The 25528-nt window shown below is 56.6% G+C and overlaps 1 protein-coding gene across 3 annotated transcripts in view; it reads right to left on the bottom strand.

Moving 5' to 3' along the window:
- The window catches only part of LOC142250597 (histone H3-like centromeric protein A), a 108907-nt gene extending 100820 nt beyond the window's left edge, over positions 1-8087 (bottom strand). For all 3 annotated transcript variants that reach the window (XM_075322778.1, XM_075322779.1, XM_075322780.1), the window contains exon 1: positions 8000-8087. The gene's annotated coding sequence lies outside the window, so the exon portion shown is untranslated. The remainder of the gene's footprint in view (positions 1-7999) is intronic.
- Between the last annotated feature and the right edge of the window lie 17441 nt (positions 8088-25528).

Genomic DNA, 25528 nt, shown 5'->3' with positions numbered 1-25528 from the left:
ACGGACAAGAGGGGGGGAGGGGACGGACAAGAGGGGGGAGGGGAGGGGGAAGGGGGGGGGGACGGACAAGAGGGGGGGAGGGGACGGACAAGAGGGGGGGAGGGACGGACAAGAGGGGGGGAGGGGACGGACAAGAGGGGGGGAGGGGACGGACAAGAGCGGGGGGAGGGGACGGACAAGAGGGGGGGGAGGGGACGACAACGAGGGGGGGAGGGGACGACACGAGGGGGTGAGGGGACGACAACGAGGGGGGGAGGGGACGACAACGAGGGGGGGAGGGGACGGACAACGAGGGGGGGGAGGGGACGACAACGAGGGGGGGAGGGACGACAACGAGGGGGGGGGAGGGGACACAACGAGGGGGGAGGGGACGACAACGAGGGGGGAGGGGACGACAACGAGGGGGGGAGGGGACGACAACGAGGGGGGAGGGGACGACAACGAGGGGGGGAGGGGACGACAACGAGGGGGGAGGGGACGACAACGAGGGGGGGAGGGGACGACAACGAGGGGGAGGGGACGACAACGAGGGGGGGAGGGGGACGACAACGAGGGGGGGAGGGGACGACAACGAGGGGGGGAGGGGACGACAACGAGGGGGGGAGGGGACGACAACGAGGGGGGGAGGGGACGACAACGAGGGGGGGAGGGGACGACAACGAGGGGGGAGGGGACGACAACGAGGGGGGAGGGGACGACAACGAGGGGGGGAGGGGACGACAACGAGGGGGGGGAGGGGACGACAACGAGGGGGGAGGGGACGACAACGAGGGGGGGAGGGGACGACAACGAGGGGGGGAGGGACGACAACGAGGGGGGGAGGGGACGACAACGAGGGGGGGAGGGGACGACAACGAGGGGGGGGAGGGGACGACAACGAGGGGCGGAGGGGACGACAACGAGGGGGGGAGGGGACGACAACGAGGGGGGGAGGGGACGACAACGAGGGGGGAGGGACGACAACAGGGGGGGAGGGGACGACAACGAGGGGGGGAGGGGACGACAACAGGGGGGGAGGGGACGACAACGAGGGGGGGAGGGGACGACAACGAGGGGGGGGAGGGGACGACAACGAGGGGGGGAGGGGACGACAACGAGGGGGGAGGGGACGACAACGAGGGGGGGAGGGGACGACAACAGGGGGGAGAGGGGACGACAACAGGGGGGGGAGGGGACGACAACAGGGGGGGAGGGGACGACAACAGGGGGGGAGGGGGACGACAACAGGGGGGGGAGGGGACGACAACCAGGGGGGAGGGGACGACAACAGGGGGGGAGGGGACGACAACAGGGGGGGAGGGGACGACAACAGGGGGGGAGGGGACGACAACAGGGGGGGAGGGGACGACAACAGGGGGGGGAGGGGGACGACAACAGGGGGGGGAGGGGACGACAACAGGGGGGGAGGGGACGACAACAGGGGGGGGAGGGGACGACAACAGGGGGGGGAGGGGACGACAACAGGGGGGGGAGGGGACGACAACAGGGGGGGGAGGGGACGACAACAGGGGGGGGAGGGGACGACAACAGGGGGGGGAGGGGACGACAACAGGGGGGGAGGGGACGACAACAGGGGGGTGAGGGGACGACAACAGGGGGGGGAGGGGACGACAACAGGGGGGGGAGGACGCCGGGACGACAACAGGGGGGGGAGGGGACGACAACAGGGGGGGGAGTGGACGACAACAGGGGGGGGACTATGGGGACGCGACGACAAACAGGGGGGGGAGGGGACGACAACAGGGGGGGAGGGGACGACAACAGGGGGGGGAGGGGACGACAGAGTGGGGGGGAGGGGACGACAAGGGGGGGAGGGGACGACAAGAGGGGGGGGGAGGGGACGACAAGAGGGGGGGGAGGGGACGACAAGAGGGGGGGGAGGGGACGACAAGAGGGGGGGAGGGGACGACAAGAGGGGGGGAGGGGACGACAAGAGGGGGGGAGGGGACGACAAGAGGGGGGGGAGGGGACGACAAGAGGGGGGGAGGGGACGACAAGAGGGGGGGAGGGGGACGACAAGAGGGGGGGAGGGGACGACAAGAGGGGGGGAGGGGACGACAAGAGGGGGGGAGGGGACGACAAGAGGGGGGGAGGGGACGACAAGAGGGGGGGAGGGGACGACAAGAGGGGGGGAGGGGACGACAAGAGGGGGGGGAGGGGACGACAAGAGGGGGGGAGGGGACGACAAGAGGGGGGGAGGGGGACGACAAGAGGGGGGGGAGGGGACGACAAGAGGGGGGGAGGGGACGACAAGAGGGGGGGACGGGGACGACAAGAGGGGGGGAGGGGACGACAAGAGGGGGGGAGGGGACGACAAGAGGGGGGGAGGGGACGACAAGAGGGGGGAGGGGACGACAAGAGGGGGGAGGGGACGACAAGAGGGGGGGAGGGGACGACAAGAGGGGGGGATGGGACGACAAGAGGGGGGGAGGGGACGACAAGAGGGGGGGAGGGGACGACAAGAGGGGGGAGGGGACGACAAGAGGGGGGGAGGGACGACAAGAGGGGGGAGGGGACGACAAGAGGGGGGGAGGGGACGACAAGAGGGGGGGAGGGGACGACAAGAGGGGGGGAGGGGACGACAAGAGGGGGGGAGGGGACGACAAGAGGGGGGGGAGGGGACGACAAGAGGGGGGGAGGGGACGACAAGAGGGGGGAGGGGACGACAAGAGGGGGGGAGGGGACGACAAGAGGGGGGGAGAGGGACGACAAGAGGGGGGGAGGGGACGACAAGAGGGGGGGAGGGGACGACAAGAGGGGGGAGGGGACGACAGGGGGGGAGGGACGACAAGAGGGGGGGAGGGGACGACAAGAGGGGGGGGAGGGGACGACAAGAGGGCGGGGAGGGGACGACAAAGAGGGGGGGAGGGGACGACAAGAGGGGGGAGGGGACGACAAGAGGGGGGGAGGGGACGACAAGAGGGGGGGGAGGGACGACAAGAGGGGGGGAGGGGACGACAAGAGGGGGGGAGGGGACGACAAGAGGGGGGGAGGGGGACGACAAGAGGGGGGAGGGGACGACAAGAGGGGGGGGAGGGGACGACAGAGGGGGGGGAGGGGACGACAAGAGGGGGGGAGGGGACAAGAGGGGGGGAGGGGACAAGAGGGGGGGAGGGGACAAGAGGGGGGGGAGGGGACAAGAGGGGGGGGAGGGGACAAGAGGGGGGGAGGGGACAAGAGGGGGGGGAGGGGACAAGAGGGGGGGGAGGGGACAAGAGGGGGGGGAGGGGACAAGAGGGGGGGGAGGGGACAAGAGGGGGGGAGGGGAGAAGAGGGGGGGGGGAGAAGAGGGGGGGGAGGGGAGACAGGTGTGACAGGCTCTGAGCGTGCAGGATAGCGCCGCTCAGTGCCAGAACTGGAAATAGAAGCCAATGGAGAAAACTCCTATAATGGTAAGTGACACTCATTGAGAAAAGAACAAAAAAATGGGTGAACCACCCCTTTAAGTATCCAATATGCAGACTCCTGACCAGAATCCGTGCACTGAGCGAGGCTGACACCCTCTAGTCAGATTCTAGCGGGGAGTCTGCATATTGCATACTTGTGACCGTCATTCCTAGCTCTGAAACGGACAAGTTCTCACAGTGCCCAGGATTCATAAGTCTGCAGTGACAGAGCGCACCGCAATACACAGCAGAACACCCACACACAGCAGAGCGCACCGCACCACACACACACACAGCAGAGCGCACCGCACCACACACACACACAGCAGAGCGCACCGCACCGCACCACACACACACACACACACACACACACACACACACACAGCAGAGCGCACCGCACCACACACACACACAGACAGCAGAACACCCCCACACATACAGCAGAGCGCACCGCACCACACACACACACAGCGCACCGCACACACCACACACAGAGCGCACCGCACACCACACAGCAGAGCGCACCGCACACCACACAGCAGAGCGCACCGCACCACACACACACACAGCAGAGCGCACCGCACCGCACCACACACACACAGCAGAGCGCACCACACACAACACACACCACACAGCAGAGCGCACCACACACACACACAGCAGAGCGCACCACACACACCACAGCAGAGCGCACCACACACACCACAGCAGAGCGCACCACACACACACAGCCAGAGCGCCACCACACACACACAGCAGAGCGCACCACACACACACAGCAGAGCACACACCACACACACACACAGCAGAGCGCACCACACACACACAGCAGAGCGCACACACACAGCAGAGCGCACCACACACAGCAGAGCGCACCACACACAGCAGAGCGCACCACACACACACACAGCAGAGCGCACCACACACACACACACAGCAGAGCGCACCACACACACAGCAGAGCGCACCACACACACACACAGCAGAGCGCACCACACACACACACACAGCAGAGCGCACCACACACACAGCAGAGCGCACCACACACACAGCAGAGCGCACCACACACACAGCAGAGCGCACCACACACACAGCAGAGCGCACCACACACACAGCAGAGCGACACCACACACACAGCAGAGCGCACCACACACAGCAGAGCGCACCACACACAGCAGAACGCACCACACACACACACACAGCAGCAGACACCACACACACAGCAGAACGCACCACACACACACACACACAGCAGAGCGCACCACACACACACAGCAGAACGCACCACACACACACACACACACAAGCAGAGCGCACCACACACACACACAGCAGAGCGCACCACACACACACACAGCAGAGCGCACCACACACACACAGCAGAGCGCACCACACACCACACAGGCAGAGCGCACCACACACACACACAGCAGAAGCGCACCACACACACACACAGCAGAGCGCACCACACACACACACAGCAGAGCGCACCACACACACACACAGCAGAGCGCACCACACACACACACAGCAGAGCGCACCACGCACAGCAGAGCGCACCACGCACAGCAGAGCGCACCCACGCACAGCAGAGCGCACCACACACACAGGCAGAGCGCCCACACCAACACACACACACACAGGCAGAGCGCACCACACACACACACAGCAGAGCGCACCACACACCACACACACACAGCAGAGCGCACCCACACACACACACACACACACAGCAGAGCGCACCACACACACACAACACACACACACACACAGCAGAGCGCACCACACACACACACACACACACACACACAGCAGAGCGCACCACACACACACACACACAGCAGAGCGCACCACACACACACACACACACACACACACAGCAGAGAGCCGCACCACACACACACACACTACACGACAGCCAGCAGAGCGCACACACACACACACACAGCAAGAGCGCACCACGACAACACACACAGCAGAGCGCACCACACACTCACACAACACACACACAGCAGAGCGCACCACACACACACACACACAGCAGAGCGCACAACACACACACACACACAGCAGAGCGCACGCACACCACACACACACACAGCAGAGCGCACCACACACACACACACACAGCAGAGCGCACACAACACACACACACAGCAGAGCGCACCACACACACAGCAGAGCGCACCACACACACAGCAGAGCGCACCACACACACAGCAGAGCGCACCACACACACAGCAGAGCGCACCACCACACACAGCAGAGCGCACCACACACACACACACACACACAGCAGAGCGCACCACACACACACACAGCAGAGCGCACACCACACACACACACACAGCAGAGCGCACCACACACACACACAGCAGAGCGCACCACACACACACACAGCAGAGCGCACCACACACACACACAGCAGAGCGCACCACACACACACACAGCAGAGCGCACCACACACACACACACACAGCAGAGCGCACCACACACACACACAGCAGAGCGCACCGCACACACACACAGCAGAGCGCACCGCACACACACACAGCAGAGCGCACCGGCACACACACACACACACACACACAGCAGAGCGCACCACACACACACACACAGCAGAGCGTACCGCACACCACACAGCAGAGCGCACCGCACACCACACAGCAGAGCGCACCACACACACCACACAGCAGAGCGCACCACACACACATCAGAGCGCACCGCACCACACACACACACACAGCAGAGCGCACCACACACACACACACAGCAGAGCGCACCACACACACACACAGCAGAGCGCACCACACACACACACACAGCAGAGCGCACCACACACACACACACAGCAGAGCGCACCCACACACACACACACAGCAGAGCGCACCACACACACACACAGCAGAGAGCACCACACACAGCAGAGAGCACCACACACAGCAGAGCGCACCACACACAGCAGAGCGCACCACACACACACACAGCAGAGCGCACCACACACACACAGCAGAGCGCACCACACACACACAGCAGAGCGCACCACACACACACAGCAGAGCGCACCACACACACACACACACACACACACAGCAGAGCGCACCACACACAGCAGAGCGCACCACACACAGCAGAGCGCCACCACACACAGCAGAGCGCACCACACACACAGCAGAGCGCACCGCACCACACACACACACACACAGCAGAGCGCACCACACACACACACAGCAGAGCGCACCACACACACACACAGCAGAGCGCACCACACACACACACAGCAGGAGCGCACCACACACACACACAGCAGAGCGCACCACACACACACACACACACACACACAGCAGAGCGCACCACACACAGCAGAGCGCACCACACACACACACACACACAGCAGAGCGCACCACAAACCACAGCAGAGCGCACCACACACAGCAGAGCGCACCACACACACACAGCAGAGCGCACCACACACACACAGCAGAGCGCACCACACACACACAGCAGAGCGCACCACACACACACAGCAGAGCGCACCACACACACACACAGCAGAGCGCACCACACACACACACACACACAGCGCACCACACACACACACACACACACACACACACACACACACACAGCAGAGCGCACCACACACACACAGCAGAGCGCACCACACACACAGCAGAGCGCACCACACACACACACACACAGCAGAGCACACCCACACACACACACACACAGCAGAGCGCACCACACACACACACAGCAGAGCGCAGCACACACACACAGGCAGAGCGCACCACACACACAGCAGAGCGCACCACACACACACACACACACAGCAGAGCACACCACACACACACACACAGCAGAGCGCACCACACACACACACAGCAGAGCGCACCACACACACACACAGCAGAGCGCACCACACACACACACAGCAGAGCGCACCACACACACACACAGCAGAGCGCACCACACACACACACAGCAGAGCGCACCACACACACACACACACACACTGGAGACTTGTGGATATATAGACAGAAGAACCATTTATGGTGGTAACAGTGGGAACGGTTGTGTAACCATCGACTGCCAGAAATGTCTCCGGAGCAGAGTCTGCATCACTGGACCCCACATTACACGGAGCCGGGAAGCACACGGTGGTGTCTGACGAGATATTCCATGTGGAATCACGCGCAGCTAAACTGACAAGAGAGGAAGAGTCTCATCCACACAGCGCCATCACTCCCCCTACACCCTGATGCAGTGTGCGCACTGTGCGGGATGTCACCCAGGAAAACGGCACCAAAGACCTGCAGGAAGATTTTGGGCGCCATTTTCCTGTGGAAACCCCTCAGCAGACATCTCCCCTGACGTCGCACAGCTCCGTTCACAGGGAATATCCTGCAGTGAGGGAGGCAGCAGGGGGAGGGGACACAGTGACCGGCCGCTACACTGAGCGAGGGATTCCCTCCCGCAGCTCCCTGTCACCGAGAGAAGAAAAAAACAACAGCTTCTCGGTGGGGGGCGTCCGGTGGGCAGTTGTGGCCCCCCAGCAGCTGCGGGACCGTGTCCGGCATGTACAGGCCGCCCCTCCCGGGAATCCCCGTTACCTCAGAACGGGTCTCCTCTGCTCCACGCTTAACTTTGAATAAAAACATCGCGCAGTTTCCACCGGCGTCCAGAGCCTTGTTACCTAGGAAACTGGGCGGGGATTACAGCCAGCCAATAGGCGATTTACTTTTTTTTTCCCCAAATATGAATAAAACTTTATTGTACAGGACCAATTAAGACATGAGAGACTATAATTTAACATTTGAAGTAGGTCAAAGACTCAGACCTAACACATAAGTATAGGGGACCACTATAATTACAATAGAAGCAGAGAAAAAAAGAGTGGTACTAACCCAATGTTCAATAAAAAAATTATCTTTATTAATTTACATAATTAAAATTCAACAAGGCGTCCAAAAAATGGGGTAAGCTATACCGCATACAACAGTACAGTAACATGGACAGTGTATATTATACTGAATTGTACAAAAGTGTGTTATAAACAATCATATAGGGACTGACAATAATAACAATATTCACATGCTAACCTTGATTAGGCCATAGACAATTACATCACAATGAATTTTAACTCTAATTAGTCCCTATGCGCGTTTCACCTCTTCATCAGGGGATATGTCCCCATGATGAAGAGGTGAAACGCACGCAGGGACTGCTGGGAAGTGACCACCATCACGACTACTGGTTAGTACTGATTCCGAGCATCTTGGGACTGACTGGGGGGAATTTGTTAGTCACCTCACCTGGTGTTTAATAGAGGAAGACCCATGATAGTTATTTAGATAGATTCAAACTACGATTAAGATACAAATAGTCTGAGTCACTGGTTTAATTGTATGCCATGATGAGGTCACACCTTCATTCCCCCAATAGTTATTAGTCACAGCTGGAATCAGGTTACGTACATAATTATTTATACTGATATTACAGTAATTAGGGTTAAAATTCATTGTGATGTAATTGTCTATGGCCTAATCAAGGTTAGCATGTGAATATTGTTATTATTGTCACTCCCTATATGATTGTTTATAATAAACTTTTGTACAATTCAGTATAATATACACTGTCCGTTTTACTGTACTGTTGTATGCGGTATAGCTTACCCCATTTTTTTGGACTCCTTGTTAAAGTTTAATTATGTAAATTAATAAAGATAATTTTTTATTGAACATTGGGTTAGTACCACTTTTTTTTCTCTGCTTCTATTGAGAGACTACAAGTAATATGGTCGCTAGGATGTAGGACGCCATGTTTGTGGAGGAGGAGGGAGGGGTCAGGAAGGTTACAGCTGCTGTCACTGTATTAGGCCTCATTTACACATCAGTATTTGGTCATTATTTTGTATTAGTGTTTGTATGCCAAAGAAAGGAGTGGAGCCTACAGAGAGAAACTATAATTGGTGTTGGAGATTTTTTTTTTTCCCTTCTGAATAAACTTTATTATATGGGAACTATTTAGACGTTTAGAGACAACAATTAATAGATTGTGGCTACATCCCAGTGGCTAGATCAGGGCTGGGGATCCTTTTTTATGCCAGGCACCATTTGAACATTTCTACCAACCTTTGGAGCCGCGCAAAATGATCAAGTTGAAAATGACCCAGCTATATTTGGGCAAAGAATTATCTCACCCCCTACAGTGATGGCCGGAGCTGCTTCTCTTTGCTGCACCTGTGATGTTCAGTGATTTTGAGCATGTTGCTTCTCACAACTGCTTTTCCAAGTTTGTCTCAGTCTGGAGAGGCTGGAGGCATAGAATCACAGGAGACACTGGGGTCATAAATTACTGATGACACTGGGGGTATACACATCAGAAGTGACACTGGAGGTATATACATCACAGGGGGTGTTGGTACATATTCACATATTCATTACAGATAGATAGATATATATTTATATATAGATATAATATATATATATATATATATATATATATATATATATATATATATATATATATATATATAATAGTTATTCATTTTTATAGCGCCATTAATTCCACAGCGCTTTACATACAATGGCAGCACTGTCCTCATTGGGGCTCAAACTCTAGAGTCCCTAACTGTATGTCTTTGGAGTGTGGGAGGAAACCGGAGAACCCGACGGGGAGAACATACAAACTCCTTTGAAGGTGTTGTTCTTGGTGGGATTTGAACCCAGGACTCCAGTGCTGCAAGACTGCAGTGCTAACCACTGAGACACCGTGACAGGAGGTGCTGGGGGCATATCCATCACAGGAGGAGCTAGGGGCATATCCATCACAGGAGGAGCTAGGGGCATATACATCACAGGAGAGGATGGTGCATATATGTGGTGCCCCTGAGGCTTCAGTCGCCACAGGGTACTGCACCTCACTTAAGGTGCAGTACTTATCTTGGATCCAGAAGAAGTCAGTACCGGTTCCACAACACACCAAATCATACACACAACCAGGTTGGCCTCCCCACTGGGGATTGGCTAGGGTAGGACATGGGGGACTGCCACCCACTAGTGACAGGGAACCGGGGAAGGAGCAGCCCCAGGGGGAGTTAGGAGCAACACCACAGTTAGAGAGTTCTCCAGCAGGAGACGAAGAGAGCGGACAGGTTTTACCGGTGGCTCTGGTGCGATGCTGGAGTCAATACGATCGCCGAGGTGAGAGCTTCTTTGCTCCCTCGGGACCGGCGCGGAACAGGGTGCAGACTTCTAGGGTGGAACAGACTTCACGTTGTATCACCAAAATCTGCAGGAGAGGAGGATTGTATGTCCCTCTGGCCACCATAGTTCCCGGAGCACAGTGCTACATAGGGTCCGGAGTTGTGATCTAAGTCAGGCCCCACCACGGACCCGCAGCACCTGCATACGGGATGGGAGTTAACTTTTCAAGAACCGGGGTCCCCAAGTAGCTTCAGGCCACGAGGATCCATCTCTAAAGGCGCAAGGAGAAAGGGCCCACCATCCACTGTACCGGTTCTGAACTCCAACGGATTCGGGATCGACTGGGGCCTATCACGGCAGTGACCGGTATCTTCCGGGTAGACCAGAACTGTGAGTAAAGAAACCTTGAACCCGCAGAGACTGTGTTCGCCTGTCCTTGCCGTTGCCCCGCGCTTCGACGCCAGCCATCACTACAACCATCGTCATCCTCTCCAGTGCCCGCTCCACCTGTAGGGACCAGAAACATCTTAGCTGCTACAACCATCTGCCCCGGAGGACAGCAACAGCAGCGGCGGCTAATCCCTGGCCGTGTACCGAAGGTGGCGTCACGAGACAAACCTCCACCATCATCCTCCAACTATCCCCCCCCTTTATTGTACACCTCAGGGCCACAAAGCCGGGCAGGGCCACCCGTGACATCCCAGACCCAACATCACCGGCCCAGCGATGAGTATTCAACCCCTTGACCCGTGGGTTCTACATATACATCACAGGAGGGGCTGGGGTGTATACATGACAGGAGATGCTGGGGCATATACATTGGAGAAGAGGCTGGGGCATATACACCACAGGAGGGGCTGCGGCACAGACATCACTGGGGCGGCACAGACAGCACTGAGGGGCACAGACAGCACTCCCGGGCATGGACAGCACTGGTGGTGACATAGACAGCACTGGGCAGCACAGATAGAACTAGAGGGACACAAACACGAAAGGGGGACAAGGACAGTGTGGCGCCCCTGACCTGGTCAGGCACCACTGAGTACTGCACCCATGCTGGGGACAGTACAATACAGGTAATCCAGATGGCTGACAGGGGTGTGGAACACAGGCGCATAGTGATCAGGTCTCACACATGTACCTTTGAGAGGACCCCTGGGGATCCCAGGAGGGGGCAAAGCCTATACCTCCACTGGAATAGTGGCAGGGGGTCAAAAGCCTCCATCTCCTCTCAAGGGGTGTGGTGGAGAGTCTTGTTGCTAGGTGGCGTAGGCAAGAACAGGAGAGGAGGAGCAGTGAGTCAGTTAGAAGGAGAACTCCAGAGGGCTCAGTGAGGAGCAGACCTGTGGGGTTGATGCTGTCTAACAGCGCCCGCGCAGTGGCTACCGACGGGGGAGAACGGTCAACTAGGAGTGCTACCTGAAAGCCAGCTTCAGCTAGAGAGAGAGCACGGAGTGGGAAGTAAGGAGACTGCTAGAGAGCACCAGGCCCAACCGGGCGGCAGATCCCGAAGCGAAGATAGATCCAGCTTTCTTCTGCTAAACCTGCCGGTGTGGGGCTCTCAAAGCCCACACCACAACACCACAAAAGCCGCAGCCACGTAACCACAGTTAGGGCCCATAGGTCACAGGAGGCAAGCAGCTGGAGTGGCCTGGTCCGGGGAACAAGCAAACGGCAAACAAAAGGGGGAGAGAGGCTGCAGCATCTTCCCTGGGTGACCCCCATAGGGACTCAAAGTCGGGGTTACCCCAAACCACCAAGGGCTAAGGAAGGCGAGTCAGTAGTCACCCTCATAAAGTCAGCCTGAAGGATACCTGGTTCCCATCTGGTTCATCCCAGCTACGCCCGGGTTACTCACCCTGCCATCAACTGTGAGTAAAAACCCTGAAAGACATCCTGCCTGTGTTGAGTCATTCTGCGCCTTGTGGTACTACGCACCTACACAGGGCCCTGGGGCTTGCCTCACTCTCAGGAGGCTATTCCAACTAACTGCACACACCATCAGCCCCAGGCGACCCTCAACCTGCAGTGGCGGTCCCTACTGGCCGCAATACTGAGAGTGGCGTCACGATCAAACAGAAGATTTCCTACCAGTGACGGAGATCCAGCAATGTGGAGTCCCTGAAGGTAATGCACCGACACCGACACAACACTTGTGGGGCTTCACAAATGGCGTCACGAACAGGATAAGGACTAGACCTGTTCAGACAGGTGACCATGTGCCTGGGCGGTCCGCTTGAAAAATTGGAAGTGCCGCCATATTGCCACCATGAAAAGCGCGCTGAAAAACAACAGCAGCCCGCGCTGGGAGAAGTTACCGCCCACGAAGAGGTGTGGCTACCCAGAGATCCCCTGGAGAGTTCTGACCTTGCCAGCGAGGAGAGCGGAAGCGTCCGGGGACGGCGGAGCAGAAGAGAAGCCAGCAGCTTGCTAATGAAGATGGCGTCTGAGAGCAGAGATCCAGAGCCAGGCTCCGCTGCCTGGTGGTGTCGGGAGCTTGCCGAGTTCTGCGATCAACTAGAAGCCAGGGTCGGAAGGCTGATCAGAGAGGGACGCGAGGAGTTCCTATGGATGACCGCGGCGGTTCGGGCCTACGAGGAGAGAGCCGCGCACCGAGTGCCAGATCGGGCGGTGACAACTCAGACCCCGATGCTGCCAACGATGGGTGAGTCGAGTGATGCCCCGGCTAGCGCAAGTGCCCCGACCCCTACTGCCACGCCCGCGGTCCCTGAAGAGGCGCCCGGCGCGGCGACGCTGAACCAGGCCGCAGCCACGCCAGGTGCGGCCCGCCAAGCCCAGGCCGCCGCAGCGACGCCCTGCTCGGCCCGCCAAGCCCCGGCCGCCGCAGCGATGCCCTGCTCGGCCCGCCAAGACCCGGCCGCCGCAGTGATGCCCTGCTCGGCCCGCCAAGACCCGGCCGCCGCAGCGATGCCCTGCTCGGCCCGCCAAGCCCCGGCCGCCGCAGCGATGCCCTGCTCGGCCCACCAAGACCCGGCCGCCGCAGTGATGCCCTGCTCGGCCCACCAAGACCAGGCCGCCGCCATATCGGGCGCGGCCCGCCAAGACCAGGCCGCCGCCATATCGGGCGCGGCCCGCCAAGACCAGGCCGCCGCCATATCGGGCGCGGCCCGCCAAGACAAGGCTGACGTACCATTTACCCCGGCCTGCAAGGCCAGAGCAGACAAGGCTCCCCAGGTTCAGGAAGTCCCTGCTAGGCAATCCCTGGTAGGTGAGGACTCCGCATACTGGCAGCTAAAAGCCGACCTGGAAGCTAAGTTCCCACGGGAGATGGTGGAGCGGTACATGCTCCCTCCGCACACCCCAAAGAGTATCCCGACAACTCCTGCAGCAACCACGGCAAAGAGTTCCCCACCTGGGCCGGCAGAAAGAAGTCCATCCCCAGCACTGCTACCCAAGGAGTGCCAGGAAGAACTAAGGGGGGGAGGAGGCCAGGAGGTTGAGGGGCTGACTCCAGAGCCATACCCAGAGCCAGAGATGCTGCCTTATTCTCGCTGGGATGAGGAAGACCTGACACCATCTGCAGAAGAAGAACTGCCCAAAAGCCTTACCTGGGAGTTTGTGAGCTGCACCCTACAGAATCCAGCCCGTAAGACACACAGCAACAGAACGCAACTATCCCCTGCACCGTCATCTCCAGAGCAGAGAGAAGTCACCGCCAGAGACCTGCAAGAAAAACGAGCCCTGAGAAGGTCCAAAGCCCAGGTCAGAGGACCCCTTTTCAGAGGAGTAGTGGAGGATTTTAATTTGAGAAGTGGATATGGATTCATCGTAGCACCTGGTATCAAAGAAGGGATATTTGTCAACAGAAGAGATGTGAGAGCTCATCTGCCTAGAGGACACCCTGGCAGAAATCTAAAGATGGGAGATTCAGTCCAGTTTACTATGCATCAAGGCGAAAGAGGATTGTATGCCCTGGACGTAACACAAAGTCCTAAAGAAAGAGAAGGAAGAAAAGACAGAGATAGAGAAAGCAGAGAAAAAGAACCTACGGATGAGACGACCACCGACGACGACAGAGAGCAGGAAAGCAGCAGGTGCCGCAGCCATACAGGCTCAAGCCCTGGTAAAGAGGAGTAAAGTAAAGTAAAGAAAGAAGTTACCAGTTGAAGTTTTGAAAAGTTTTGTTTTGCAACGTTCACGTTTAAGCATGTGCCCACAAAAACTATTGTGAGAAAAACCATAAACCTTAAGGCTATGAACTGGCTATAGCCACAAACTCTCGCAGTGTAAATAGTTACACCAAAAAGGGCACCACCGCCACCAGAGTCAGCCTGTTTAGGGGCTTGGCTCGTCTGCAACCAGGAGGAGCCCGTCCGTATATAGGGCCTTGGCTTACCTGCAACCAGAGAGCATGCCTGTTTATGGGGCCTGGCTCTCCACCACGAAGAGGGTACCTGGTCGGCACCAACTGTGGAGGCCGCCTCTACATCCTGCCAGAAGAGGCTGAAGGCGCGGATCCACCAGGCCAGGTATACCCTGAAACCACCAGCCCATGTAAGCCGCCTCTACATCCTGCCAGAAGTGGCTGAAGCCGCGGCCAACGTGAGAGGGTTTTGGGTGGGTTAACGGACTTGTGGGTGGAGGGTGGTGATGTATGGTACCTGGTGCTTTTAAATGTTTTAACATGTTTTAATGTTTTAAGCATTTTAAAATGTTGTCTTGCAGCCCGAGGACGTGCTGGTGATAACTAAGGGGGAATGTGGCGCCCCTGACCTGGTCAGGCACCACTGAGTACTGCACCCATGCTGGGGACAGTACAATACAGGTAATCCAGATGGCTGACAGGGGTGTGGAACACAGGCGCATAGTGATCAGGTCTCACACATGTACCTTTGAGAGGACCCCTGGGGATCCCAGGAGGGGGCAAAGCCTATACCTCCACTGGAATAGTGGCAGGGGGTCAAAAGCCTCCATCTCCTCTCAAGGGGTGTGGTGGAGAGTCTGGTTGCTAGGTGGCGTAGGCAAGAACAGGAGAGGAGGAGCAGTGAGTCAGTTAGAAGGAGAACTCCAGAGGGCTCAGTGAGGAGCAGACCTGTGGGGTTGATGCTGTCTAACAGCGCCCGCGCAGTGGCTACTGACGGGGGAGAACGGTCAACTAGGAGTGCTACCTGAAAGCCAGCTTCAGCTAGAGAGAGAGCACGGAGTGGGAAGTAAGGAGACTGCTAGAGAGCACCAGGCCCAACCGGGCGGCAGATCCCGAAGCGAAGATAGATCCAGCTTTCTTCTGCTAAACCTGCCGGTGTGGGGCTCTCAAAGCCCACACCACAACACCACAAAAGCCGCAGCCACGTAACCACAGTTAGGGCCCATAGGTCACAGGAGGCAAGCAGCTGGAGTGGCCTGGTCCGGGGAACAAGCAAACGGCAAACAAAAGGGGGAGAGAGGCTGCAGCATCTTCCCTGGGTGACCCCCATAGGGACTCAAAGTCGGGGTTACCCCAAACCACTAAGGGCTAAGGAAGGCGAGTCAGTAGTCACCCTCATAAAGTCAGCCTGAAGGATACCTGGTTCCCATCTGGTTCATCCCAGCTACGCCCGGGTTACTCACCCTGCCATCAACTGTGAGTAAAAACCCTGAAAGACATCCTGCCTGTGTTGAGTCATTCTGCGCCTTGTGGTACTACGCACCTACACAGGGCCCTGGGGCTTGCCTCACTCTCAGGAGGCTATTCCAACTAACTGCACACACCATCAGCCCCAGGCGACCCTCAACCTGCAGTGGCGGTCCCTACTGGCCGCAATACTGAGAGTGGCGTCACGATCAAACAGAAGATTTCCTACCAGTGACGGAGATCCAGCAATGTGGAGTCCCTGAAGGTAATGCACCGACACCGACACAACACTTGTGGGGCTTCACAACAGCACTGGCAGGGCATAGACAGCACTGGGGGGCATGGACAATACTAGGGGGGGCACGGGCAGCACAGACGGCAGTAGGGGGGGTGCACACAGCACTGGCAGCAGCACAGACAGAACAGGACTGTGGGAGCATAGATATCACCAGGGGAGGCTCAGACAGCACTGGGAGAGCTCGGACAGCACTGGGGGGGCACGAACAACAGTAGCGTGTACAGAGCACGGGGGTACACAACACTAAGGAGCAGCACACAGCACTGGATGTGGACACAAAACGGGGGTTACACAACACTGGGGGTGGCACACAGCACACTGGGGGTGGCACACAGCACGGTGGATGGCACACACAGTACAAGAGGATACACAGCACTGGGGGGGAAACAGCACTGGGTTATAGGCTCACAGCACTAGAGGGGAGGAGTCACTCAGCACCAGTCCAGGAGGCATGTACACCCTGGAGGTTGGTAAAGCTGCTGCTCCCTTTCTTCTGTGGAGCAGTACTGCATCTCATGTTTACCTCGCCCACAAGGTAAGCCCTGAGCACGCTGGTACAGGTCAACATGAGGACCTAATGGTATACACACGCCCCATCCTGTAGTGAACGCTGCCTGTGTGTCGCCCTCGTGTAGCGGTCGCCTCGGGGACGTCACTCTACCTTCTGGGATGCCACAGTGGCTCCACTTGATTACCGCTGGCAACAGGTATGTCAGGTTATTTACATCTGAGTCGTGACGCCACTCTCAGTTTGCGGTCAGGGTTCTGGGTGACTGCCACTGCAGTTTAATGAGCGTCTGGGGCTGATGAATTCTGCAGTCGGGTGGTGTGGCCTCCCGAGAGTGAGGCTGGCCCCAGGGGCTCGGGTGTGTGTGTAGAACAACAGGTTCCAGATTAACTCAGTCACAGTCCAGAAATTCTTTCAACTTGTTTACTCACTTTTGGATGTTTTGTTGTGAGGAGCCCGGGCGATGCTGAGATTCAACCAAGTGGAACCAAGTATTCCTTCAGGCCATTCTGAGGGTAGCTATTAACTCGCCTTCCTTGCACTTCTTGTTTCGGATAACCCCTGACTTGCAGTATCGTGGGATTCATCCAGGGAAGTCACAACTGCCTTTTCTCCCCTTTCTGGCCCGTTTGCCGGCAGCGTGGACCAGGTGAGATGGCTTCTGGCCCTATCTCCTTATGGGTTCCCCTGTTGCTGCTGAGGCTCGAACTCTGTATCTTTGGTGAGGAACCTCCAGTCCCCTCACCGGCAGGTTTAGAAGATCAGTAAATGAATGTCTGGCTCTAGGGACCTGTTCCATGTTTGTGTCTAATCACCAGCAGTCCCCGTACTCGACTGCCTCTCTTCAGGTGTCTTTCAGACCGACTTTCTGGTCACTATACTCACCTGCTAACAGCTACCACACATGCAGGGTCTGACTAGCGTGCTGTACGTCTGCCTCTTTCAGCAACTTCTGTACACTGCTCCAGACTGGCTTGCTCCGCCTCCTTTTCTGACTGCCACTGCTACCTAGCTTCCAGACCCTCCACTGCACCCCTTGCTGAGAATTGAAAGCTAACCTCTTCAGAGGCTACACAAGGGTCCCCTCTAAAGGTGTGGGAGACCTGGTTGCTATGTGTCTGTGTGTACACACCTCATTCTGGCCTTTTGGAATTACCTGGAAGCACTGTCCCAGCATGGGTGCAGTACTCTGTGGTGCCTGACCAGGTCAGGGGCGCCACACCTGCGCTATCTCACATAGCGCATTGGGATTTAAAGGGCCAGCAGTTGGATAGACCGCGGCTTCCTCCTGGGCACTGCGGTCCCCGGGAATGTGCCCGAAGCTACAAAGTTAAATGGCTCTTGTGCCGGATGCTCCTCACCCCTGGGCTAGAAGGACCTTCCTGGTTAGTGGGCGTGACCGGCTTGGTTAGTGAGCATGGTGATGTTTCCTCCCATCCACTATAATGATGCAAGGGGGGCTTCACCCCCCTGCACCTCCCCTTTTGGGGGTCATACTCCCAGACCCCAGCTTCTATTATAAACAATTCTATGACCACGTGGAGTTTCTTCCTGGTATAAGCTATGTTGGCAGAAGCCCCACCCCTTCTGGTCACATGGGCATGACGTCAGTGTGGCGCCCTGGACAAGCCAGGACGTCACAGGTACTGCAACAACACACCCCACACCCCGAGTTAGGCACATCAGTCACACACAAATCCTTGTTGCCTCCCTCCAGGAGCTGATGTCCACACCAGGTGGGGTGGAGCCAGGCGGTTGGCCCCACCCACTGAGGAGTTCACAGTCCTGGAGGTGGGAAAGGAAGTCAGTTAAGTGCAGTTAGAGAAGAGTGCAGTCGAGTAAGGGAAAGTGAGAGGAGTGAAGTGGTAGTGGAGCAGACTGACCGTGTCCGGGTACGTGGCCCGGGCACCTAAGAGCAAGGTTGGCAGACGGTGGTGACCGTCTGCAGGAGAGGCCGATCGACGTGGAACCGTAGGACCGGGGTCGAGCGGTGGCCCGCCGGTACCGAACCGGGGAGCGAAGAGAAGCCAGCACCATCCGGCAGGGCTTGCGGACCCCGACCAGGCTTGGAGAGCCTGCGGGCAAAAGGGGCTCCACCGGCATCTATCCAAGCTGGGGAGCGGGTTACCGGTGGGAAGCCATCGGGACCGAAGGAACTTTAAAGGTGCAGGGAAAGGCAGTCACCGCCAACCTACCGGGAGTGACCACCGCAGCTGGCTGCGGGACCCGTCCATCCAGCCGTTTGTTTTACCAGAGACTCCGTGTACGTCATTGGCTGAGTGAGTACCATCGTGCCATCTGGCACTGCGCTGCCCCCGCGACCCTGCACCTCACCGTCCCTGCACATCCCCGTCACCTCACCGGGCCCCGGGACCACCAAACCCCCCTAACCACGGAGGGGAGAGAAACATCTCGGCTGCTCCCTGTCATCGCTCCCGGGATCCCCGTCCAGAGCAGCGGTGGTGTCCCAACCTCACCACAAACCGTGGGTGGCGTCACGGACCGACTTCCCAAACCCCAAAACCACCCCCTTTCACTCACGGGTGAGGAGTGCCTCTCGAGTCCCCGGATCCGGCCCACCGCTCGAGCCACCGAGCAACAAGCAGCAGCAGCGCCGGACCCGAGCGTGGAAGAGAGAGCGCAGCGGCCCCCCTCCCCGCCCGCGACATCAGCAGAGGTCCCTTAGTCCACTGGGATTTAGCCTCTACCACAAGTTAATGTGGTGGCTAGGATATAGGATGCCATGTTTGTGATGGATGTGACACCACTCGGGAGCGGGATAGTGCAGCAAGGTCCCAGCTGCTGTCACTGTATTAGTCCTCATTCACATATCAGTATTTGGTCAGTATTTTGCATCAGTCTTCATATACCAAAACTAAAAAGAATTCATTAATTAGCCAGAAAGTAATAAAATCTCAATTTATTGAATATATTAAAAAGTATTTAAGAAAAATAAACAATAACAAAGAGCACATAAGGAGAAAAGCGCCTAAGACCAGCAGAAAGGGGGACATAAGTATAACAGATCACTTAGTAAGCCGGTGGTCCATATACCCTATTTTTCGGATTATAAGACACACTTTTTGTTACACATCGTGGCTCTCCTGTTGCAAGGAATGAGGTGGTCCCCCATTCCTTGTCTGCCACGAGCCCTCCTGCTCAGCGGCACCAAAGGTCTGGGAGACTGCGCAGTCTGCAGGAGTTGCCTCCTCAGAGACACAGCAGAAGGGTGACACCTAGTGGTTCTCCCCTTGCAAGGAATGGAGCGGTCTCCCATCCCTTGCCTGCCACGAGCCCTCCTGCTCAATATCACAGAGGCTCATGGAGGTTGCACACTGTGCAAAGAATAGATGCTCAGGGAAGCAGCAAGACTTCCCATGTCTCTGCACATTGTGAAACCGAGGATCCCGCCTTTATGACCCAGAGGCAGGAAGATGAGCATGTGCCCCACGTGACGTCTTCTGATTCGCTCACTGATATCACACGGCCCGATGACGAGGCTGGTGATGTGCTGAATCCTGACTGGCCGGGCCAGGACGTCACGAATCCTGATTGAGTCACGCCCGTCTCGTGCCCGCCCTTGGGTGTAGCTGCGTCTGCTTAAAAGCTCCCCCTGCCATCATGGTGGCGCGTGACTGTCCTTCTATGTTTGGATGTCTGGCAGTGTGCTGCCATGCCACTGTACAGACGTCATTGTCTTTTGTGGGCTTTGCCCTTGCTGCTCAGGCAGCACCTGGTTTACAGGCCGTGTTCCTGCCTTGCTGGTTCAGCAGTATCTCATTCAACAGGCTGTGTTCCTGTCCCAGGTGAGCTCCTCGAGTCTCCACCGGACTCACCTGGTTCTAGAAAGCACACGTGCGTGGGCACCTCTGTGCTACCCTCGTGCCATATTCCTGTGACTCCCGATGGCACACGTGCGTAGGCACCTCTGTGCGTCCCCGTGTAACAGGTACACCGATCAAGAAGCCTCGAGCCATACAACCCTCATGGGTTAGGGCGGACCGGTGTACATAGATCGTCTATGACATTCCAGACGATCACTAGTAGCAACCCGCTCACTCTTTCCTGACCATAGCAGCGGTCCCTTACACCGCACAGTGGACCTTGACCGGCGGAAGCTGTCCATTTCCCATCTTGGCACGCTTCCCCGGGTTCCCCTCGTAACATTTTTCCTCCCAAAAATTTGGCAGTAAAATGAGGGGTGCGTTTTAAAACTGAATATAGCTTACCGGGAAGTGGAGAATTGGCGCAGGTAGCTGTCTGTGCGGCTGGCTGTGTTTGCGGGCAGGCGGCTCTCTGTGCGGGCAGGCGGTCCGCTGCCTCTCTGTGCGGGCGGGGGGGCCGGCTGCCTCTCTCTGTGCGGGCGGGGGGGCCGTCTGCCTCTCTCTGTGCGGGCGGGGGGGCCGTCTGCCTCTCTCTGTGCGGGCGGGGGGGCCGGCTGCCTCTCTCTGTGCGGGCGGGGGGGGCCGGCTGCCTCTCTCTGTGCGGGCGGGGGGGGCCGGCTGCCTCTCTCTGTGCGGGCGGGGGGGGCCGGCTGCCTCTCTCTGTGCGGGCGGGGGGGGCCGGCTGCCTCTCTCTGTGCGGGCGGGGGGGGCCGGCTGCCTCTCTCTGTGCGGGCGGGGGGGGCCGGCTGCCTCTCTCTGTACGGGCGGGGGGGGGCGGCTGCCTCTCTGTGCGGGCATAGTTAAAAAAAACTGGTCTGAACTCAGACAGAAGAATAGGGGTGCAAGTGAAAAATTCATGTCTAATTCAAGATAAAGAATAATTTTACTGCAGTCATTGATTGTAATGCAAAAAAAAATCAAATTTTATTGAAGCGACTGTGAAGTCATTCGACGTTTCGACCCCCACCTGGGTCTTAAGGGGGCTTTACACGCAGCGACATCGCTAGCGATGTTGCTTGTGAAAGCACCCGCTCCCGTCGTTAGTGCGTCACGGGCAACTCACTGCCCGTGGCGTTCAATATCGCTAGGAGCCGTCACACATACTTACCTTCCTAGCGACGTTGCTGTGGCCGGTGAACAGCTTCTTTTCTAAGGGGGCAGTTTGTGCGGCGTTACAGCGATGTCACGTGGCAGGCGTCCAATAGAAGCGGGGGGCGGAGAGCAGCCACATGAAATTCACGCCCACCTTGTTGCCAGAGAACGCAGGTACAGTCTTGTTCGTTGTTCCTGGGGTGTCACTCGTAGCGATGTGTGCTGCCTCAGGAACGACAAACCACGACATTTGGGAAATGGACAACGTGTCAACAATCAACGATTTGGTAAGTATATTGCATCGTTAGCGGTCGCTCATACGTGTCACACGCAACAACGTCACTAACGAGACTGGATGTGCGTCACATATTCCGTGACCCCCAACGACATCTCGTTAGCGATGTCGTTGCATGTAATGGGGCCTAGTCAAGAGTCGCTTAAATATGGGTGCCTGGGATATGGAAGTTGAGTGAATTAAAGCGTTGGTAAAGAATGCCTTGAGGATAAAGGTCCTGGGTTTATACGGCACAGCAGCCAAACTCTCTGCGGGCAGGCGGCCGGCTGTATGGAGCAGTCCAATGTGGCCAGTGTCCTAGATACTGGGTTCAAATGATGACACCCGGAGTCAGCACATGCGCAGATGGAGCTCTTGGCTTAGAGCTCCATCTGCGCACGCGCTGCTCCGGGCACCATTTCATGGAAGCCAAGACCGCCGACAGAGCATCTGGGACACCTGCTATGCAGGCCTGCTCCACACAGCCACCGCAACTTCCACCGCCAGCACAGACTCACTGCTCCTAGAATAGACCCCACCGCTCCAAGACAGAATCCATCGCTGCCAGGACAGACCCCACTAACACCGCCCCTGCCTCCTGTGACTTCACTCCACCATCACAGCCGCCCCCCTCTGGTAAGACAACACCGGAGCATAAGACGGATCCCATTTTTTTTTTTTAACTTTTTTTTTTATCTCTAAATTTGGGGTGCGTCTTATAATTCGGTGCGTCTTATAAAACGAAAAATACGGTAGATATACACTACAGTTCAAAAGTTTAGGGTTACTTAGATATTTCTTTACTTTTAAAAGCCTTCAAAGTGGAGGGGAAGGAGGGGTTAAATTCGCGCAATCCGTCAAAGAATGCAGAAGAGATGTTGATAAGTTAATCGATCTTTTTTCCATCGGTCTACGCGTTTCAAGGTGTATAACCTTTTCTTCAGGACCAGAATATCAACAATGCATGTACAGAGAGATGTAGCACTTATATACATATAGGACCACCTCCTAACACTTTGAAAAAAATCAGCGGGCAAAGAAAAAAACATCTGCATGCATGATACAGCGTTTTTACAACACTTTGTAAAATGTTCATATAATGGTCACAGTATTTAATTGCATTAAAACTGAATAATAAATGGATGAATATTCAGAAAATTAAAAGGGAAAAAAGGGGGGGAAATTTTTGAAGATCATAAAAAAGATGAATTAGTGTGTCCTCTTAAGGGGCTATCCCACAGAGGATAGGTATATCTGTAAAAAAGGGGCATCAAATCATCAATGGTTGACGCCACCAGGGATTTATCAATCTATGTATATAATGAATAAATCAAATAAATAAATAACGCAATCCTAAAAGGTTAAGTATATATAAAAAATTATTGTATGCGCTCATACAATTGTGCCATGCTTATGTGACGCCCTGGACTAGCCAGGTAGTCAGATACATACCAACATGCACACCCCCACCCTAGGCAATTACACCAGCCAAACCAAAAACCCTTGTTGCCTCCCTCCAGGGTCTGATGTCCACACCAGGTGGGGCGGAGCCAGGCGGTTGGACCCACCCACCGAGGAGTTCACAGGCAGCGGGAAAGGTGTCAGATTATTCTTGGAGGTGAAAGTGAGAGAAGTGAACACTTGAGGTGTCTGGGTAGGAGCCCAGGCACTGACAGCAAGGTTGGCAGATGGTGGTGGCCATCTACAGGAGTTGGTGGAACTCCGCAGAGCCGTAAGGACCGGGGTCGGGCGTCGGCCCACCGGTACCGGATCGGGGAACGGAGTGAAGCTAAGCACACAGGCAGGGCCATCGGACCCCGACCAGGCTTGGAGCCGCCGTCAATAGTCAAATCCGAATGTGACAGGAACCCCAGGAGTTTCCCAACTACTAAGTCCCGGTTGAAGGCAACCGTCCACCCAGAGAGGATATACAGCCACCACCACAGGCTAGAGATCCAAAGGCCAGCGCCTGCGGGCAAAACGGGCTCCTACGGCACTTATACGCCGGGGAGCGGACTACCGGTGGGTAACCACAGGAGTCAAATTATAGCAGGGACTAAAACTTAACTTTTAATACTACAGATAAAATAGTCAAAAATACAATGGTGCAGTAAAATTGCCAAATGGCTATACATTGAAGTGGTCTCACCCAGATGTTCTCCAGGGACAGAAGGACACACCGATCCAAGGTTGATCAGAAGCGGAAAAAATCAGGGTTAAGCATTGGGAGATGGTAAGATATAAACCCTGTCGTGCCCCGTGCTGATGCTTCCGCCCTGACAAGGGCAGCGCCCAAATGAGCTGTCTGCCCCACAACCAAATATAGAAACGTTCTCCCAACGCGTTTCCCTCTCAGTAAAGAGAGTTCTTCAGGGGAGATTGAAGAAATCAACTGAGCAACCTGCAGTGGCAGGGTTCAAAGAACTGATCAACCTGCAGTGGCAGGGATCAAAAATCCAGGCTATGTGTCCAAAAACAGAGTGATGGCATCACTCTGTTTTTGGACACATAGCCTGGATTTTTGATCCCTGCCACTGCAGGTTGATCAGTTCTTTGAACCCTGCCACTGCAGGTTGTTCAGTTGATTTCTTCAATCTCCCCTGAAGAACTCTCTTTACTGAGAGGGAAACGCGTTGGGAGAACGTTTCTATATTTGGTTGTGGGGCAGACAGCTCATTTGGGCGCTGCCCTTGTCAGGGCGGAAGCATCAGCACGGGGCACGACAGGGTTTATATCTTACCATCTCCCAATGCTTAACCCTGATTTTTTCCGCTTCTGATCAACCTTGGATCGGTGTGTCCTTCTGTCCCTGGAGAACATCTGGGTGAGACCACTTCAATGTATAGCCATTTGGCAATTTTACTGCACCATTGTATTTTTGACTATTTTATCTGTAGTATTAAAAGTTAAGTTTTAGTCCCTGCTATAATTTGATTTAAATTGGACTATTGGGCATTATCTACCTGTTTGCAGGTCATTGCTGTTATTTTGTAACCACAGGAGTCAAGAACATTCTCAAAGGTGCAGGGAAAGACAGCCACCATCAGCCGTCCGGGGAGAGCACAACAACAACACTGCAGCCGGCTGCGGGACCCGTCCATCCAGCCGTTTTGGTTTACCCACGACTCTGTCAGTGATTGTCTGAGTGAGTACTCCAGTGCCGTCCGGCACCGTGCCGCGCAGTCCCTGCACCCCAGCCCTCCGGCCTCCCCGTTACACCATCGGGCCCCGGGATCACCAACCCCTGCCCACGGAGGGGACAATATCTCAGCTGCAGCCTACCATTTCTCCCGGGATCCCCGTTAC

This window comes from Anomaloglossus baeobatrachus, chromosome 9, assembly GCF_048569485.1.
Source record: "Anomaloglossus baeobatrachus isolate aAnoBae1 chromosome 9, aAnoBae1.hap1, whole genome shotgun sequence".
NCBI lineage: Eukaryota > Metazoa > Chordata > Amphibia > Anura > Aromobatidae > Anomaloglossus > Anomaloglossus baeobatrachus.
The sequence above is the reverse complement of the archived record's forward strand: the minus strand, read 5'-3'. Positions and strand labels throughout refer to the sequence as shown.